Source organism: Mytilus californianus, unplaced genomic scaffold (genome assembly GCF_021869535.1).
Source record: "Mytilus californianus isolate M0D057914Y unplaced genomic scaffold, xbMytCali1.0.p SCAF_20, whole genome shotgun sequence".
In the NCBI taxonomy this organism is placed as follows: domain Eukaryota; kingdom Metazoa; phylum Mollusca; class Bivalvia; order Mytilida; family Mytilidae; genus Mytilus; species Mytilus californianus.
Window position 1 is genome coordinate 5,130,800 of NW_026262669.1, and position 22,058 is coordinate 5,152,857.

The window sequence follows — 22,058 nt, forward strand, 5'->3', positions numbered from 1 at the left end:
ATTTTTGCTTAGTTTTATTTTATCACACCGCTAATTATTTCCATTTAGGAAAAATTATGAGCTTGACGAGGATAAAAATATTTATAATGAAAATTTGCTCTAGTAAGTGTTTTATGTCAGTGATTAAGTATAATATTCAGATATAGTGAATAAAAAGTCTCACCATATTTCACAGTTGACACGATATACAAAAACAAGCACCTGTTATTCAGAATTTGGAAAACCTAAGTTCAGAGAGTCAGGGATTTTTCAAAACAGGAACAGATATACTGGGGGAGGGGGGGGGGGGGGGGGGGTCCGGTGGTTGACATATAATAAATTTGATATATTACCTCCGTGAAATTACAAACCATTGATATATTTGACATTTCAAAATAGTTACCCATTCCAGCGGAACGTCTGTGTATATCTGCATATAGAAAGAGAACTCCCACTCCTTGTATATATTAATCTTTCTGTATGTGCCTGTCCCAAGTCAGGAGCCTACAATTTAGTGGTTGTCGTTTGTTGCTGTATATCATATTTGTTTTTCGTTTATTGTTTTGTACATTTATCATGGCGTTAGTTTTCTCTTTGAACTATTTATCAATGAAATCGTCATTTTTGGGCCTTTTGTAGCTTACTATCATGTTTGGGTTTTGCTCATGTTTGGAGGCGGTAAGGTGACATATAGTTATTAACTTCTACATCATTTGGTCTCTGGTATACATATAGAGAGTTACTTCATGTGCAATCATATCATTTCTTTCTATTTCTTTATTTACGCACCCCGCGTGAATATCTGATACCAAAGATATATCATAGTGTCGGATAGTTTTATTCGATTTTTTTTTATTGTTTTGTAACTGCATAAAATACTTGTTCAGGGTTTTGTTATTAAATGTAACGAACAAGTCGTAAATTTATTTTGATAAAAACAAACTATGCCGTATGATTAACAATTTATGTTATTGTTCATAGTTCTGAATTTATTTTCACCATCCATAACAATCATCTAAAATGTTATCTTGGCATGCCATACTTGATGGAAATGCGGACGTGAAAGAAAGCACTCTTCACCAAAGCGTCAATTGAGATTACATTCCACGGATGTAATATTACGATAATTTCATCATTTATCAAACAAAATACCTGGAATCTGTATCGAGTTGTACTAAATGAACAACAGAAATTACAGGTTTTTAAAGGATTCGTCATCATATTGCTAAATAGATTTAACAAAGACTTCAAATTATCTGATATCAACACTCAAATTCCGCGAAACTAAAAGATAAACTTTATACAACCAACACGGTAACAACTTTAATTAGAGATTAGCCTACCGAGGACAAACACTGACAATGTTTCCAAGTTGGAACAGCCGTTGCTGCACGGTAAAACTAGTTTGAACGATGATTAAAACTTTTTATAGAAATACAATTTTACTTAATGAATGCAATTTGTTTGTTTTTTTTTTTCTACGATCACCAAGGTCCATCATTTCAGATAACAACTTCTGTGAACAAACAAATGAAAAATTTTGGGCCTAATCCATTGTAGTCATGATCAGTAATGGGTGAATGGAGATGTTTATTATTGCAAAATGTAATCGAAAGCACATTTTGTTAAACAGCATGCAGTAATTTCTGCATTTCTTAAATCATTCTCCTCTTCAAGCACATTTAATTTTAACTCCAACAGACAATTTTGATGAATCTAAACTGTGTATACATTACCATACAAATATAAACATGTTATACGATATTTATTCAATCATATATATTTGACACCCAAAAACTGGGTAAAAAGAAGTAGGTTATAATTTAAAACAGAAAAGGAAGTTATAGGTCCTGATTTACAATGCATTGTAGGAAACACTTGCTAATTATCCAAAATTAATCATATAATTACTACAGTGATTAACTAATACAATGATTACAATCAGTCGAACAACACAATTTAATCATTGTATTTACTAGTCATGCGATTAACTTTTAAGGACTCGTTATAAATAATCATATAATTAGTTTAACGCCAAGTTGAACAACAGATCCATGGTGTCGAATTAACGAGGGCCTGATTTGACTGGGTGTCGAAATAACAATCACATGTGCCGATTTGACCAGGTGCCGATTTAACCAGTGTCGAAGTTATAAGAATTCTCCTGAATGACGTTTTAGTTTTTAATTAGCGTGAACCATGTATAGTTGGTAAATCATGAAGTCAGGGATTCCGTCACCACACGTAGCTTAAAACCTTTTTCTTTAAAATAGAAAAAAATGGGTTTAAAATTTGGCCTAACGTGAAGACCTTATTTAAAACGAAATATAGCATTCTTATTTTTATTGTGATTTTGTAAATAAGTTCGGTAAATGAACATATGATCCATGAATAATTATGAATTTGTTGAATAAACTTATTTATCAGTTTACCACTATATATGTAGTAAGTTTTTGTACTTTTGAGTTCGTCAGTACTTACATTGATATTTTGTTTCAAATGAATTAAAACATAACTTAATATGTAAGACTACATGTATACTACATGTACGACACGTATGTTACTTGCATTTTACAAGGTCTCATGACGTGTGCCCTTTAAATACATATAATTATGATATATTTATGAGTTTCAATTGACTTTGAAACATTTTTCAGTAATCTAGAGTACTTTAAGATCTCTGCCTTGCGTTGTCTTTTGTTGTTGTTGGGTAATGTGTGTGTGTTAATTAGTGCCGATCTGTTTAATCAACCCTTCGAACTGATTTTCCTAGTTTTTTGTTGTGATGTTACACCAATATCTCGGGTTATGGGTTGTACAACCCGCCACATTCTGTATGTGTTTGTCAACAGTCAGGAGCCCGTGATTTAGTGATTCGAATACTATTAAACTAACATTGACAAAACCAGCGACATTAAGGAATGAATTCTACCCCAGTGCTAGGTATATATATTTCACACTCCACTTTGAATGCCTTCATTTTATTTTAAAAAGACTAGCAATTTAAAAGCTGTAGGTCTTGCCAGGTAAAGAACGAAAGATATTTACAAACAAAGATAGTCAAATCACAAAAACTCGGTCATATTACAAAAGCACAACTTTATCTGACACAAAACTCAATCAAAGAATACTACTAGATGTTGCAATTATTGTATCTGCTGAGTCTCAAAACTGTTACTAGTATTTTAATATCATAAACATTCTACTGTTTACGTAAGCTAAACTCCACACATCCTTATTTGTATTTTTACTGTACCTTGTATCTGTAGTGAAATATACCTGGGATCACTATGAACAATAGCTTGATCGTTGTGCAGCTTTTTTATTTGATATACGCCTACCAAATTAATCAGAATAAACAATCATGTGACAATACTTTATCCTGAAGGACGATAGTACTTGTACGTTCCAAAGGCGAATAACACAGGAAACAGACTTTCTAAAAGTCATCAGGTTGATTTAATCAAGTGGAGACTTATTATCATCAGATAAAGGATACCCTTGGTGTGATCATAATTAATTGTTAGCCTTTTGAGTCAAGGACTTAATACTTGACAATGAAACATAGACTGAGATGTTTATTCGTATAGAAAAACTTCAAACGTTGAATGATGATGAATATTTTAATATATGTCCTTCTTTAATTAGTTGTTTCATATACTAATTCAAGACATCAATGAAACTAATTCATTTTGTAGCAATATTATTTACAAAATATACTTAGCCCTAGTCAATCATAGTTATCCAGAAAAACAGCCCGATCAACATAATGGTATGAAAAATATCCAAAATACATTATTCCTCACCCTTTCGTTTCACAGTCTTTAAATTTTAACTGAAACTCACATATAAAAAGTCCATGTTGTTACATGTACTAGCGTCAATTTTACATATTCTGCAGCATGAACTAAAATCAAGAAATCTTCATGATTCAAATTATCAATTTGTTTGAAGATTTTTGGGCAAATATTAAGGTGGTACCTAACACTACAAGGAGATAACTCTGTAAAATATTAAATAGTTTAATCGATAGATAATGATGAATGAGAAGGACATTCTTGTAAACATTAAAACAATAACATCATTTTTTTTAGGTAAAAATTAACTCACTGAGGTTTCAACTCCCGCAGGCAAAGTTGACCTCAGATGGATTTGGTTATTTTAGGTACTTTTGGTCATATAGCTCTATAACTGTGTCGGTTCTTGAATACCCTTGGCTTTCAAATATTCGGCTTTGAGTGTCTTGATGAAGGTTAATCCAGAAAAGCGCTTCGGACGCATTGAATGTATAACGTGTTGTTTTCATTCTGTATAGCACTGGGTTGATACCTTTGCTGGTAGACTATTAATCCCCAATGGTATTTCAAGCTCAGTAGTCAGTTCTTCGGTACTCACATGATTTGTAACAAACATTTCTAAAATTGTTCGTATATAAATTTTAAATTATAAAAAAGGAGGTTTAAACTCCCTCAGGCTAAGTTGAACTTAGATGGATTTGGCTGTTTTTAGGTATAATTTTATCTGTTAACAAAAAAAAAAAAAAAAAGGTGGAAGATACGAATTGACAAAGAAATTTCATAAGTAGTTGAGAAAAGGACAAATAGATGACAAAACATGATGAACGACGAGAAGAAAAATCACAGGCGTGAATGAGGCATATTTCACATATAGATTCACGGAAACATAAAAACATGTCTTTGTCGTTTAAGCAGTATGCAATTCATGTTATCAGATAGACGATAATTTTCATGCTCAAAATTTCGCTTCTGTTACTCTATTTTCACAACATGGCATTACTTATCTAACAGAGCAGAAAATGGTTTCGATAAACAAGTTTAACACCATATATTGCATTTAGGCCTGTTATGTTATACGCACAAAAAAAATTTCTAGCAATTACAAGAATAAAACATCAACCGGACAATACAAAAATATTTGCCACTGGATGTTAAGCAACCAACAATCGATCACTTAAATCTTATGTTTAAATCAATATATCTGGTTTTTTGTCATACCCAGCTTGATATAAACCTATATAAAAATGTAAAGATGTGTTTTTGTTTTTGTTTAGTATTTGTGTTAATATATATGACATAACTATTCATAAAGAAGGGGACACTAGCTTTGCAAAGAAGGACAAATACACAAGTTAACAATCTTAAAGAGATTAGACATGTTAAATAGTAATTAACTAATATGTTGGAAAGATAACTTGAATAATTAATCCAAGGATATGTTAGATTATACGTCACTAAAACGCCCACCTGACAATAATAAACTGTCAATATAAAAGGATTTAACGAAAGAAAAAAATAAACGATAATTGATTTGTCAAGAAACAAAAGGAGTGTTAAGAATCACAAAAATGAAACATAACAAATCAGACATTACTAGCATGCAAAAAAGGCACAATTCAATACTAAAACATCAAACTAGAACAACACGAAGTTGTTTATAAAAGTAGTTGTGATTACATTGTTCAACAATTAAAATAATAGACAATTGAAAACAAACTGAAAGTGAAAGCGTTGTTTTAATAAAATTGCATACATTATAGTAATATTATCGCATTCGACAAACGACAAATTTATTTAACTCGCGTAGTGGTATTAACCATATGTGGATTCTTAAAAATTCTTAAGAACTTCTGGACAATTTTAAATCTCGGTCTATTTCTGAAATTAATTTTAACATAACTTTTGATTCTTTAACCCTGTATACCAACATTCCCCATGTGAAATTATAAAATTGTTTTGAATAAACATTGAATGACAAACTTTTTCTGACGTCAGACACGCGAAGCAATGCATGTGGTTTTTAATTTGATAGATGCTTTTGTGCTTTTTTGTAAATAATTGTTTGTTTTGATATTGTAACACAGTGATGACTGCTGTACCCATATTTTGACTATTTTATTTATAATGTCTGTTTTGTTCACGCATCGTTGTAAATATAACGGAATTTGATAAAACTGTCGTACAAGTGAGAGGTTTAGCGCTATAAAACCAGGTTCAATCTACCATTTTCTACATTTGAAAATGCCTGTACCAAGTCAGGAATATGACAGTTGTTGTCCATTCGTTTGATGTGTTTTGTCATTTGATTTTGCCATGTGATTAGGGACTTTCCGATTGAATTTTCCTCGGAGTTCAGTATTTTTGTGATTTTACTTTTTTCTGTTACGTATGTAGTAACACGCATAATGCCACGTAGTCAATAATGAAAGGGATTTGTGAAGAAAAAAGGGACTCATCGATAAAAAAAAATGTGAGACACTTATCCACCTGCAGCGTAAAAGGCAGTCATGATTGTGTTCCAAAATCATAAAATAAGGTGTACAAAGAATTATCACAACTTATAACGTGATAAAACTTTGACAATAATAGTTGTAATAAAAAATACTAGATGGAGATTGCCTTAATTACGACATGTGGTAAATTTATAATTGTTATATGAAAAAGTGTCCGGGATAGTTCCGCAACCGATTATGAGTAACAGTTACTTATTGTTTATCGAGTACAACTAGTCTTCTTATTAATACCCACAATTAGTAATGTACACACATGTGGATATGTCCTGATGTGACCTGCACAGGTACAAATTTACCAACTAATAACCCCTTGTTTTCTTTCTTTGGTTTTTTTCAGATTTGAGAAGAAAAACGGACTACTTGATGAAAAACTGTCACAACTAAATTGTGAGACACTAATCTACCAGCAGTGTAAAAGGCGGTCATCCTTGTTTTCTAAAATCATAAGGCGATAATTCTGGCCTTGCAGTTTATTGCTACTTTTGAAAAATCAAAGATTATTTTATGTTCTGATTCGCTAACATGTCTTCATGCAATACAAAATACCAAAATTAAAAACCCGTTAATTCTAAAAATCCTTTACATGATGAGAAATTTGAGTAATAAAGAATTATATCTATAGGTGCCAAGTCATACCGGCATTCACGGAAACACAGTTGTAGATCAGGTAGCAAAGAATTCCCTGACCGACCCTATATCTGAATGTGAAATAACATATAATGATTTTAAATCTAATAAAATATGTTTTAGATGTATGGAAAAACGCTTGGAGTAAAAGGAACGACAATTAATTGCATGAAATAAAACCAACTTTATGAAAACCTTTAAACAAATTTATAAACAGAAAAGATAAGTGTGTTATTTCTAGATGCCCTATTGGTCATGCTAGAAATACACACAAATATCTTTTAAAAAATGAAATTCAACCAGTATGTATACCTTGCGATTGCAGGTATACTATTAAAAACTTTTATGTGAAGGTCTTTCTACATAAAATTTCTAAATAATTGACAAGAAGCTACTTTCAGTTTACTCAGAATTACTATTGGTGTCCAATCATAAGTTTCTTCATACTGATTAAAAACATTTGGTTTTTATAAACAATTGTCTGAAATAAGAGAGATAATTTGCTACTTCTGGTTTAGAAAATGTCACTGTCGGTCTCATATGATAGCTTTAGTCACACTGATTCCAAAAATATATGGTTAATATATATTTTTGCTTGACATAAGGATGATAAATAACAGCTATCGGTTTAAAAAAAATCACTTCTTGTACCATATGATAGGTTACCACACACTGATTCCAAAATTATATGGTTCTAGGTAAATTTAAATGAAACCAGTGCAGGAATCGGCTACTTTCGGTTTACAAAACGTCACTTCCGACTGACCTTTTCAAGGTCATATATCTACCAACCTAATGCATAAGACCCTATAGCTTTATCATGTAAAATATAAATTTGTTGCAAAGGTGAAAATCTAGAACGTCATATTTACCATTGACCTTGAACTAAATTTCAAGATCATAAAGCAAGGACCTCAAATCAAAAGACCCTAGGTCTCTACTGTATATGGTTAATGATTTATATCACAGCTACTTTTAAATATAAGAGAAAACTCCTATTAAACATCAACGTACCCTTTCAACCAAAATGTATGTGTTGCAACATGTCGCAAAAAACAATTTCGTCAAATATAATGTCGATATCTTTTACGGTTTCTGAGGAAAAGCCAAAATAAGCCATAATCAAAATTTAGAACATGACCTTTAACCTTCACCGTATTTTCATTTTTGTGGACCCTGGACCTCAAATCAAAATATCCTAGGTGTCTGTCACTTATGGTTTACCAGTTACAAATACATCTCAATTATACCAAATATATAAGGGAAAATAACTCTCGTATGGAGTCTCTGGATTGCCTCGGTCAACATTGATTTTGACAACCTGAAGATGTAACGTGCAATTTGGTCAAAAAATTTTGGCAGTTTCTTTTACGGTTACGAGTAGCAATCACAAGGAAAACAGTGTTCGGGGAGATAAATCTTACAAGGAAATGTGTTCATTTAAACAGTGTCAGTTTCAAAAGCGTAAAAACTGTTCGATATCAAATAAAAAATATCAAAGCGACATCTTGCGGAATACAATCTTCTCGCAAGAAATAAAAGTGGCGGAAGAAAAAACAAATAAGAATAATCAAAACAAAATCAATAGGTCTTTCCACGGAAAATTAAACATATTTTGATTGAATGTTGACTTTTCCGATATCCGAAAAAAAAACATTGTTATGTAAATAATGTAAATAATATGTATGATTTATTTAATAATATTCCTGTTGAAATAATTGTTTCATTTTAAAAAGAAATTTGAATATATTCCAAATTGTTGTATTAGTTTAAAACGATTTAAAGTTTTTATCAGGTTATCTTATTGATGAAATTTTATTTGTGAATAAGTAATTTCGCTTTTAACTAAAGTTTTAGTACACTGAAAGACCTTTTGTTTGATTAAAAAAAAAACGTATTGTTATAATATTTAAAATAGCTCTGGACGCGATATAACCTGTTTGTGCTGACGCGTCGTAAGTTAATCAATCATCAATCAATAAAGTAGCAAAACATGGACAATGATAATTGTCTTAAAAATACAACTAGTTGCAGATTTCTTTTTTGAGTTGTTATACAAATATTGTCCTTATATGAAAATGATTGAAGTGTCCGGTAAAGTCTCGCTATCGAGGGTGAGTTACAGTTACTTAGCATTGATCAAGTACAACTAGCCTTCTTATGAATACCCAATATAGAATAATGTACACCCGCATAGTAATGTCCTGATGTGACATGCATATGTACAAATTGGCCAAATTATACATGTTGGAAATGTTTACTCCTCCGTAGCACATGAGTTTAGAACTAGGTTATCTTTTATCGATGTATTGTCTTGATAACCACTTGGTTTCTTACATTAGGTTTGTTTGGATATCGTCAGTAGTCTCCTTCGATTGATTCTTTGTGGGGATATTTGTTCAGTCTCTGTGTTCTTGTTTTCTATTTCTCACGCCAGTAATACTCTTATTTTCGGTAAAAAAAAAATATGTTTTTAAAATTTTTATTTTCGACAGTATTTTGGGAATGGAGTTTTCACGTTCAGCAGATTTTTTCTCTCATAAATCAAGAAAAAATTCAAGATTACACATGACATCATTATCATTTTGTTACTGTTTGATGCTTCATCTTGTAAAACTTACTAAATTATAAACCATTTACACATGAAGTTGTTTTTATCATCTAATTATGATATGAATGATATATGATATTAAGTCGTACTCCTTCCATGTTATAGAGCATATGAGGACGCCACAATTGTCGATATAGATTAATTCAATAAGTTTTCCTTTTTTCGTCTTTTTTTTGCCTTTGTATTGTCAGTTCTTCTCTTAAAATTACCAATTTATCATTAATATGTAGTTACATACTGTAGCGCTTGCCTATGGAACATTTTGTAAATTTCCAATATTACAAAAGGATAGAGTTCGCCAAAATAAAAAAAAATAGCATTTAAACTTAGACAATAGTATTTCCTGAAATATTTATTAATCAACAATCACAATGAAATATGCCATCATTAATTTCTGAATTCCTTGTTTACACGATTTTCAAATATTGATTTACTTGTAAGTGTCTGCTTGCAAGGAAGCTATTGAACATTGTGTTCCTATTTGAAACGATGAGAAAATTTCTTCAAATATTCAAGATTCACTGACGCCATCTTGAAATACTTTACGGTTATGGAATAGCTTTGTCACATATGACCACGCGTATGTTCCAATTATTGTACCACAATCTCTAGTTCTTTTCCTCAGACACAAAATACAACGTATTATCGACTTTTTTTACATCCTGAGCAACAAGATTCATTTATATGTATACGACAGCAAATCACATTTCTCCGACTCATGTATGTAATATCTACCCTTTATGTTCCCTGTTAGTGTTAAAGCTAGAAAGAGTTAGAAAGCCACTGAAACTTATCTACTAATGTCTACTGGAGTCTTGGTAATATATTAAAAAACATTGTTAAGCTGTTGCTAGCAGAAAAACAAATTTGTTCCAGTTGGGTTACAAATAAGAACGACCGTAATCAAGGTTACATGGCATTTCCTCTAACTATCACATTAATGTTTGTGTGTTTAAATTTTAATTTTAGATTAAAAATATTAATAATATATTTATTTTAATTTTGAAAATTCGTACATATAAGAAATGGATGGTGTGTCACTAAGTCAAAATGAAACAATCTGACATAATTAGACGATTATAATTTCATCAGAAGAACTAAGACCGTGAAACCATGTCGCTAGTGAGTTGATACACATACATACCATATTGGTCAATACATTCTTAAAATGAATGTAGAATATAACTCTATTCGAGCAAGTTTTCAGTAAAGAGCAAACCTGTGTTAATGAAGTGTTTACAGTGTGAACATGGAAGAGCTTCAAGTGTTTACTAAGATATTAAACACCATACGATGGAGCAGATGGTGTGTTACTTCTAAGAAATTATGGGTAACATTGAGCGTTTACTTTTTATCAGATATCCGAACAACTGATGCATGTGTTTGATTAGTCAATAAGTGTCTCTTCCGTGTTTAATACAAGGCCAATACCGTGTCTGGAACTGCGTCGCTGCATACAATTATTTGGGATGACAATGTTACGGCAAGAAATCACCTTTAACTTGTAGCCAATAAAAGACACAAATCAAAAATTAAATTTAACAAGATTAATTATACACAAATTTACAAGAAATATTATACAAATTGAAATGTTAACATGACTGTTAAATTATAAGTCCGATCCTTTGTCTTTTCTTTAACCGGAATTCTTCTCTTAACTGTACGGAATATGCCCAATCTAGTATGATGTAAATAACGTAAATAAAGTGCCAATCCAACAACTCCAGAGAACTTCTGTGAATCCAAGTAAATTAATGTCTAAACAATTCTAATTTCGGTATCTGTATATATAGTTGTCAAGGAAACTTCTAGAACACTGTAGGAGGGAAACTCCTAGAAAACATTAGAACGGAAACTTCTAGAATACGTTAGACGTTTAAATTACACATCGTATATCATAATCATTCCAGAATTATTATGTAAGTCAAATAGAATAATCAATCCATTAGTATCTATGGTTGTTACAGTAATTTCTTAACTGTACAATTATACCATTTTTTTTTGTAAACAACTATAAATATGATGTAAAAATATCATACATATGATAAGGCCACAAAAAACAAATTAGGCTAAGATAGATAAACATGATAATAACAATATCATAACTCCTCCCCCTTAACTGGTTTACTCTCACCTTCATTAGTACGCTCAAAATATGGTTTTAAAATATTAATATGACACACTCTGTTTTGTTTACGCCGACCTGGAGTTCTTACAATATAATTTAAATCATTGATTTTACTTTCTATTGTATAAGGCCCACAGTATTTAGCCTGTAAAGGATATATAGGGACTGGCAAACATACAAGTACCTTATCACAATTCTCAAAACCTCTGTCCCTGGCATCTTTATCATATCATATTTTTATCTTATTTTGAACGGTTTTTAAGTTTTTCCGAGCAATTTGACAAGCAGTATACAATTTTCTTTACATCTGGATACATAGTCTAGAAGATTCAAGTCAGGGTGTTCAGTTAGCCATTTTTCCTTAACCAATTTTAAAGGTCCCCTTACAGTATGACAACATACCAACTCAAAGGGACTAAAACCATAGGAATCTTGAACAGCCTCTCAGACCGCAAAAAATAGAAAGTGAACACCATCATCCCAGTATATGTCAAATTGAAGACACAAAGTTCTAATCATGTTCTTGAATGTTTATTGGAAACGTTCTAAGGCAGATTGAGATTCTGGATGATAAGCACTTGACCTATAATGAGCAATCCCTAACTGGTAAACGACCTGCTGAAATAAACCCGACATGAAATATGAACCCAGGTCGGACTGTATAGACTTAGGAAGTCCTACTAACATGAAACATATTATTAGAGCTTTAACAATAGTTGGTATCTTGATATTCCTTAACGGAATGGCCTCAGGAAAGCGAGTGGATGTACACATGATCGTCAATAAATACGCATTTTCAGTCTTGGTCTTAGGTAAAAGTCCAACGCCATTAATCAATACTCGACTGAAAGGTTCTTCAAAGGCAGAAATTGTCAGAAGTGGTGCTGGTGGTATTTTCTGGTTAAGCTTGCCAACAACCTGGCATATATGACATGATTTGCAGCATTGTGTGACATCATCCTTAAGTCTGGGTCAGTAAAAATGCTGCAACATCTTAAGGCAAGTCTTCCTTATACCTAAATGTCCAGCCAAAGGGGTGTCATGAGCAAGACCAATAATGTCTTGCCTATAAACTTTAGGCATCTCCACTTGGTATACCACTCTCCATTCCTCCTCTGGGATAGCATCAGGGGCCTGCATTTCCTCATTAAAATGCCGTCTTGATGGTAGAAGCATTCGGCCACTTCGTCTGCTTCCTCCTGTGGTTGAGCCCTCTTGCGAAGCTGAAGAACCTCCGTGTCTTTATTTTGTTCTTCTACAAATTTTCTTCTGTCTGAATGGCTGTTCACTTCTGGCCATTGCATAATTTCATGTTTTTTTAGTACTGAGTGGTCTTATCATAGCCTTTTCTGAGCCACAGGAACCGTCAATGGAAAGTGTCAGAAATTTCCATATAATCATACTGGTCTTCTTGCAAATTCTCATTTTGTTGTTTTCTTTCCAGCGCCCTAGTAACAACACAAGCTGGATACAGTTCAGCATCATCCTCAGGTGATTTAACACCCACAACCGGTTCACTGGTAACAATTGGTTCAGCAACCACTTTGTTTCTAGCTAGATCTTTCCTAGCAATATGGGAGATTAGGACGAACACCCACAGGTCCAGTAATTAAATCTGACTTCAGATAAATACGATGGAAGGGAACATCTATAAAACCTAACTCCACACCCTGTAACAAAACGGAGGTAGCCACAGAAGTCTCCTCGGACAAAGGCAGCGCACCTTCTAATAACAAAGTCTGAGAAGCTGCAGTGTCCCATAAAATCTTAATGGGCTGAGGAGTAGTATTATCAACAATAGAAACAAACCCATCAGACATAAAGGGTTTATAATCTTCCATGTAATCACAAACACTGGACTTAAAAGCCTGACTCGCAGGACATACCAACTTATAGGTAAGAAGGGGTGTCGTACACGCACTGGGTTTGGGTTTATTATCTCTTTCATTCTTCTTCTAGAGTCTAAAACAATCAGCCATCAGGTGACCATTTTTCTTACAATAATGACAAGTTAGTGACTTCTTCTCAACAGTATAAAATTTTAGACTAGACATATTATTACTGGATTGACTCTTATTCTGTGCAACATGCTTATTATCAGTACGCTCAGTACTATGATTTTTGTAATTTCCGCTCGAAGTATAAAAATTTTGACCTTTGAAACTTCTTGTATATGAAAGGGTATAATTATCGGAAATAACAGCTGCATCTTGTAATGTCTCAACAGTTTTGTCATCTAAATGTGTTTTTAAATCTTAATGAACACACTGCTTGGACTCTTCTAATAACATCAATTGTCTTATATTATCAAAATTGTTATCTATTTTCTTCGACGTAAGCCATTTATCTAATAGAACTTCTTTTCCCCTAGCAAATTCAACATAGGTTTGTGAATCAAACTTTTTATAAGACCTAAATTTCTGTCTATATGCTTCTGGCACTAGCTTATAAGCTTTCAAAACTTCCTGTTTTACAGTTTCATAATCAGAATTTTTCTCATCAAAGTCCCTCAAAAACATTTTTGCAGCATTGTAGTCCAATAAGGCTTTGGCCATTTCAAAAAATTGAGCAATTTTCGCAAACTGTGGAAAATATTTATCAATTGTTTTTTATACAACATCTGGGAACCAAACGTATATTTTTTGCTGCATCAAAATATTCTGATTTTGACTCTACATTAGTGTTGCTTTCTACTTTGACCATTTCAATTTTTATTTTCTCCATCTCTTACCTTTCCCTCATTTTAAGTTCCGCCTGTTTTAATTTAAATTATCTTTTTCTTTTTCAAATTGTTTATTTTAACTTCGTTTTCCATTTTTATTCCAATTGTTTTAATTTAAATCCATGTTCCAATGCAAGCTGTTTTAATTTGAAAGCATCAACATGTTCTACCTCAAGTTCAAGAGCCTTTTCATCTATAATTTCTGCGTAAACTTATTTGTCTATTACCAATTTTTTTATAATCTGTTTTCTCATGGATACTCTAAAATCAATTTTTAGATGTTTAGCAAGCACCACTTATTCCTCTTTCTTTAAATTATCAAACCCTTACATATCTGGCGATTTCAAAAATGTACCGGCATCAAATGCCATTTTGTAGAATTGTGTTGGCTAATTCTAATTCTATAAATACAGAAAATTTTAATCTGATATTGACGTTTTCCCGGATGAGCCCCCAATTGCTGTTACGGCCAGAAATCAGCCAAGTAAACTTTTACGAACATTGTCTTTGTACAATCAGAGTTGTAATATTTTGAACTATTGGCAAACAGAAAGTCGCCACAACTCAACATTATCAAGCTGCACATCAAATATGAAATTATTCCCTTTCAACGAAGCCCTGAAAACTTTGACGAAAGTTTTTTATCAAAGGCATGATGATGTGGGCGAAACAGGTAAAACACATTATAGTCAAACCAGTTGCAAATTTATTTCATGATTTCCAAAGACTACACATTTAAATATAATCATAACGTTTTATAAAACAAGAAAAATAACATTCATATACATATTACAGAAATATGTATAGTAGTCTCGCGCGTTGAATATAATACAATTTCAATCTACATGTTTACTAGTTTAATGGCAGAAACAACGTATAAATCAAATGTATGTATGATAATCGAATTCACATTAAGAAATACATTGTAGGGTTATAGACATAGTGTGAACAATTTGAACAATAACTTGAAATACTAGAAAAAGTCTACAGTTTTGATTTGTTTCGAATCAATTGCTTAAAGACTATTCAGACAGTTTATAATGCTTTTCAATACGTTAAGTTCTATAATAACGTTCTTTGTAGTATAAATAGAAAAGTGAAATAAATTCGAATGAGTAACGGACACTAGGATACAAATTGTAGTTATATAATACTTGATTGGTAAGAAGTGTAGCTAATTATTATGAATTTGATATAATACTCAGTCACGAGAGAGCATTAAATAATTATCTGACATAAGAAAATATCAAAGTATGAATGATTCGTGTGATGCAACACGTACGACATAATTATTTTGTGGTTAAAATAGATTTTAGGGAAACAATTGTAAAGTTTCTATTTTGATGTATCAGAATCATATATGTTTTAAACATAAAACGTGCATGCAAATACAACAAGGAAACAGTATATTCAGATTGTTCAATATTGTTTTTGCATCGGAAGGAAGTATTTGCAATCATTTCTGTGTTTCGCCAATGTTTATTACTGGCTGTCACTATTGTCTTATCAGTTTCATCCATCTGAAGAAATAAATACAATGATTGTTTTTGTTTAACGTCTAATTATACATCATACATGTTTACAAGTGATGCTATAAATTTGTGCTATCTGCTCCCTGGATGCAACTTGTTTATCCTTCTTAAAACGCATTGAAAATTAACACTTAGTTCGTCAACGATGTAAGTGGAGGTTTGCTTAAATGTTTGCAGTTTTGTTGTCCACAACATTGACTTCCATATTTTTAGTTTTTAGATATCAAACTAGTTTATCGCTGTGTTGGTGGCCTTGGGCTGTTTTCTGCTCTTTGGTCGGGTTGTTGTCTCTTTGACAAATTCCCCATTTCCATTCTCAATTTTATAATACACTGAACAACTCCTTAAGGACTGTTATTGGTTCATTTGTTTGAACTTGTGTTTAGGCACGATTTGACGCAATAGATAATGTAAATTGATGTTGTTTACGTTCAGTTTAAGGAACAACAGTCATACAAGTCGTGTTAACATTTCAACAAGAACTGCATCTCCCCTTTGTAAAAGTGTTCTATTGATTCTCTATTAACAAACAGTACATACTAGCTCTGTATTTTGATAAATATATATAGTCACTTTATTTATTGAAATTATCTGTATATGATGAGTATGTATCCGGTCTGTAAGAGTACCAATATTTTCAAATGGAACCGATTTATGTCAGAAACGACCATACCACTTAACTAAATAAAAAGTGTTCTTCATAAGAAGAAACTTGCAAACGTAAGTTACGTTATCTCTCTACAAAAACAAGTTTAAAAGATACTGCCGCAGAAAAATGCCATTTTGTGCATATCCTTATCGATCAGTTAGTAAATAGATGTATTGTACTTTTTCATGTAAATTTTAAGTATGAAACACATTAATTGAAAATAAACATGTTATACAACGTGTAAAGCTGTCAGTGATACAATATTGTATTATCATTATATGTACTTCTTTTGATGACTAATGCATATAATGTACATCCGAGCCATCGAAGAAAAATATAAATCGTAAGCTTTATCTTCAATACTTACTCTCCACAGGTACAGCTACAATGAGAACATATTATATCATCGTCGGACTTTTGTCAAAATTTATTTACCTATCGGACCTAACAATGTAAGTTCTATAGTTTGAAATGGTTCACATATTGTCATTTTGGGAATATTTTTTAGCTTACTTAATAGACGGTATTTGTATTTCTCACTATTGGAAAAGCCGGTAATGTGACTTATTGCAACTACCATCAACATAATTTACTCTATATTTCCCGTAATGTAACTTATTGTAACAACCATCAACATAATTTACTCTATATTTCCCGTAATGTGACTTATTGTAACTACCATCAACATAATCTTCTCTATATTGGGTAGCTGTCTCATTGTCAATTCTACCACATGTTGTAATGTTTATACTATTCGCTAATAGATTAATGACTGAACACATAATTTATCAAATTAAAATATTCAAGTTTATTTGATTTTTTTATAAGCAAAGTAACAGTGTTTTTAATGTATCTTGATAACAATTTTCAAACATTGCAACTATCACCTGTTTCCACTTTTATAAGAATACTGCCATTTGTCATATGATTCCTATGACAACAAATGCTCAAAGTTTTAAGTTTTCGATTTGGTACTTGACAGTTACCGACTAAAGTTAAACAATGCATATATTTGAAATAGTAATGGTATGATATATATATATTAAATAACACAAAGGACAACACATGTTTTTGTTTTGTTTTGTTTTTGTAATTCTAGAACTATGTTTTAAAAACAGATGTCATACATTTATTATTAATCGGAAACAACTTTCAATTGCGACGATTAATCAAATAACCAGGAACTCTGGTTTACAGCATAATATGTACATATCTGTATATAATACGTTGCTTAGACATATAGATATATAACAGAAATACGGACATACTAAACATATACGATATTTGGAGAACTAGGAATATCGTTACGCAATTATACCATTCCGCTTGTTGCAACCCTGAATGAATTCACTTACTTACGACTGCAAAAAAAAAATAAAATCAAGTAAATGATTATACAATACAGCATACCATCTAGCAATGAGTTATAGGAGCCACCGTAGTATAAGTGTTATAGAAGCCACCGCAGTATAAGTAGTAAAACGATATTAGAACTGACAGCTTTTTGTTGAATGTTATAATCAGTAACTATGTCAAAAATTTAAATTTTGTGTTTGTAATATTTTAAAATAACAAACATATAATTTTTTCTGAAGCACTGGTTGAACTCCAGTCTTCTATTGCCTGTTTTATCTTACTGTCATAACAAATAACAGGTGCAACTAAATTTGACGGAAAAACATGTTTGTTCTTTTATCAATTAAAAAATATAAAACTTCCATATGTGAGTGATAATTAGTAAACTGTGCATATCAAAGGTTATAAAACTTTCAAACATTGGCCGTTTACAGATACATGTATAACATTATCAAACTGATCTCTTTGATAAGTTTCTATACTGTTTTATGAAATACTCCGTTACTACTGGCAGTATATTTGTCAGGTTATTTAGTCGTAATGATTTACCTACACACCGTTTAAATCAATTTGGAAGCATTTTATCTACATAAAGTTATCAATCTTTTTGTTTCAATATATTATTTGTTGGGTTAAAGACATTTATAACATTTATATTTGTAAAAATAACAAATATTACATTGAACATATTCACGAAAGTATTTAATACTTGAAATATTTTTTGTTATAATACTAGAGAAAAAAACAAGGTGTTGTATTGTCTATTTGTTCACGTTTGAATTTAGACTACTTAGCATTTCATTTAAAGTCATACTGCTCAAAACATCGCATTGCTTCTAATATACGAATGGGTTTTGTTACTTCTAAATTGCGTCTTTATTGATGAGAACTTATGTTATATTTTTCAACTTCAATGAAAACACCATATACAACATGCACTATCTATTGTCCTTTCATTTTTCATTTTTTGTTAAATGATCACAATATACTTATCTTTATGGTACAAAACACTTACGGTACACTGAAAAATATAAATAAAAATACAATTTTAAAATACGAGGAATAATTTAAGACAATCACGATACAGCAAATACTCATCTCAAAAACACCAGTTTATAAATATTACTGAATATGTTCAGCATATTTTTTTTGAGTGTTTTAGTTTTTTTAACTAGAAATTGTGTTTTCTTGAATGTGGTAGCTATTCAAAAGAAGTATAGATATAAAAAATGACAAACCGAGTGGTGAACACGAATATCTATATCCCAAAAATAGTTGTAAAGTCATTATCTTCTCTTTTAGAGTTTATAAAAAATCACGATAGCATCAAATTTGTCAATAGGTGTTTTGTATCTATGGTGTCCAGTAGTAAATTATATAGCAATCATAGTAGAACAAAAAATTGAAATGTATATTATGAAAATACTAGCATATTGATAATGTGATGTTTTTTTGCTGATCGCCTATTGATGAGAAGTTACTGCATAATCAGGAGTATAAACATGGTATGTAGCACAACATTCTATTTTTTGAAAACATTAAATGATAGGTATAATCAAAAAGAATAAACAAGACTAAACATATAGTCACAATTTGGACACCGGTTAACTACTATCTCCCTAATACAAATATAAGGACATACCAATTTGGATATTTTCACGTAATTAGCATATCCAGTGGCTGCATAAATAATCACATGATTCAAGCTTTATAAACTATTAATCACCTGTCATAATCAAGTCATATTATTTCATAATGTATTCTCATATTTCAATACATGACAACAATAATTTAAAAATACAATTTCTTATGATCTTTCCAAAAGGGTTATTTTAAAGAAAAGCAGATAATATTGTATTACCAACCCATTTTCAAATACTTTTTCGACTATTTCTCTCTTAAAATGGTATGTTTATTGTTTTACTTTACTACACTACGTTCACCATTATATAAATATCGTTATATTATAAATTGCATATATAATTGTACGCTATACTTATCTGTTTGCTACTTGACACTTACCGGCTGGAAAATTCAAATAAATATTCATAGAATACAACATACCATTGAGCAATGAATTATTACATCGAAAATGGAATTAATTGAATTTGTAGTAACGTGATAGTAGAACAATTCGAGATAACAGCTTGGTCTGTCAGATTATTCAATACTAGTCATTAGTCATGCCAAATATTGAAATGTTATATTTGTATGATTTCAAAGTGTCGCTTTATAAATTTATAAATTATCAAGAAACTTAGGTTTTAACCTCCTTAAGTAATGTTGACGTTAAGTTGATATAATTATTTTTGTGTATGTTCTCTATGGTCATTTACTTGAACTCTGTTGATTATTATACGTCCTTTGATTTAAACATTTCTGCGTTGTGCGTTTCCCGTTAAGGTAAATGTAGAAAACAGCACATGAAACCAATCCCGGTTTTTTTGTTTTTTTGTATACTGTTGTTTGTCGTGTTGTCTGTTTAGGTTCATGCTATGACGTTGTCAGTTTATGTTCGACAAAGTAGTTTGAATGTCTGTTTGGTATTTCTGCCTCTTTTGTAGACGGAACGCGCGTCTATCACAAATCATTTTTATGGTATGTTTATTGTTTAATTTACTACTCTACTTCCACCATTGTAGAAATATCGTTATATTATGAATTGCATAAATGATTGTACGCTATACTTATTTGTTTGCTCCTTGACACTTACATGCTCAAAAATTCAAATAAATTTTCATGGAATACAGCATAACATTAAGCAATGAATTATAGAAACGACAATGAAATTAATTGAATAAGTAATAAAGTGAACATGTTAAGATGACAGCTTGCTATTTCAGATTATTGAACTAGTATTGTCATTAATCATGCCAAATATTAAAGTGTGATATTTGTATGATTTGAAAGTTTCGCTTAATAGATTTATAGAAATCATTAAACAACTTAGGTTTCAACACATACAATTAAAGTTAACCTTAGGTTGATTTAACCGGTTTTGTTTATATAAAAATAAGGAGATGTGGTATGATTGCCAATGGGACAGCTATCCACCGAAGTTCAAATGAAGTGAATGTAAGAAATTATAGACAACGGTACAGCCTTCAACAATGAGAAAACCCTATACCGTATGGTCGGCTATAAAAGAGGCCGACATGAACAATATGAAGCAATGTAATTAAGAAAAAAAAACTGTTAATTTATAACAAAACGATTTACGAAAAACAAATATAACAGACATGAACCAACGACAACTACTGAACTACAGGTTTTCTATGGTCACATACTTCAACTGTTTTAGGTTATCATAAATCCTTGGCTTTCATCATTTCTGGTTTGAACGCTTTCCATGTAGGTTAATCATCAACAAACAGTACATAAAATCACTTTCGGTTTTGTGTGTTTTGTATGCTGTTTGATGTCTTTTTTTCAGTTTAGGTTTTAGCCATGGCGTTGTCAGTTTATTTTCTACCTTTGAGTTTGACTGTCTCTTTGGTATCTTCCGCCTCTTTGGTAGACGAAAGGCGCCTTTGGCATGCATAATTTTTATCCTGGTATCTTTTTTATATTGTTTTATGGTATAATATATAACTACTGGCGGTGCATGTTTAATTCTATGCAAATAATGAATCAATTCGGAAGCATTTGGTCTATACAAATTTGCGATTTTGTTTTCTAACTACATTATTCATTGAATTATGGACACTTATTAAGTTTCGGTTTGTTAAAAACAATAAAATTACATTGAATGTTTTTATGATCGAATTTATCACTTTAACCATGCGTGTTATAGAAGAGAGAAACAAGTTGATGTAAAACATCTTCGATAAACCCCATATGAATTTTGTATTGTTCAATTGTTTCCGTTTGAATTTAAATTACTTAGATTTTTTTAAAAGTATAATACTGATACCTAGGTTATTTTGACTCATCTTATTCCATAACTTTATCATCTCGTTTCGTACGATATTAGGAAACCTTCTTTTCATAAAGAACGAATGTAGTGAACACATTTGATTACGTTCTAGTTGATAAACAAACATAACAAAAAGGTCAAATGCTAGAAATGTAACATTCATTATCAAAAGTGAAGAACCTCATGCAAAACACACGTATTAAAGATACAATGCGCAAACTTGTGAAC

General features: G+C 31.3%; 1 protein-coding gene and 1 long non-coding RNA gene across 2 annotated transcripts in view; both read right to left on the minus strand.

Moving 5' to 3' along the window:
• LOC127731813 (uncharacterized) overlaps window positions 1-22,058 on the minus strand; it is a 434,253-nt gene that overhangs the window by 62,024 nt on the left and 350,171 nt on the right. The window lies entirely within an intron of this gene.
• Window positions 15,072-22,058, minus strand: part of LOC127731617 (uncharacterized) — a 123,965-nt gene continuing 116,978 nt past the window's right edge. Inside the window, exon 2 of the long non-coding RNA XR_007995634.1 lies at window positions 15,072-17,002. This is a non-coding gene — a long non-coding RNA (uncharacterized LOC127731617). The remainder of the gene's footprint in view (window positions 17,003-22,058) is intronic.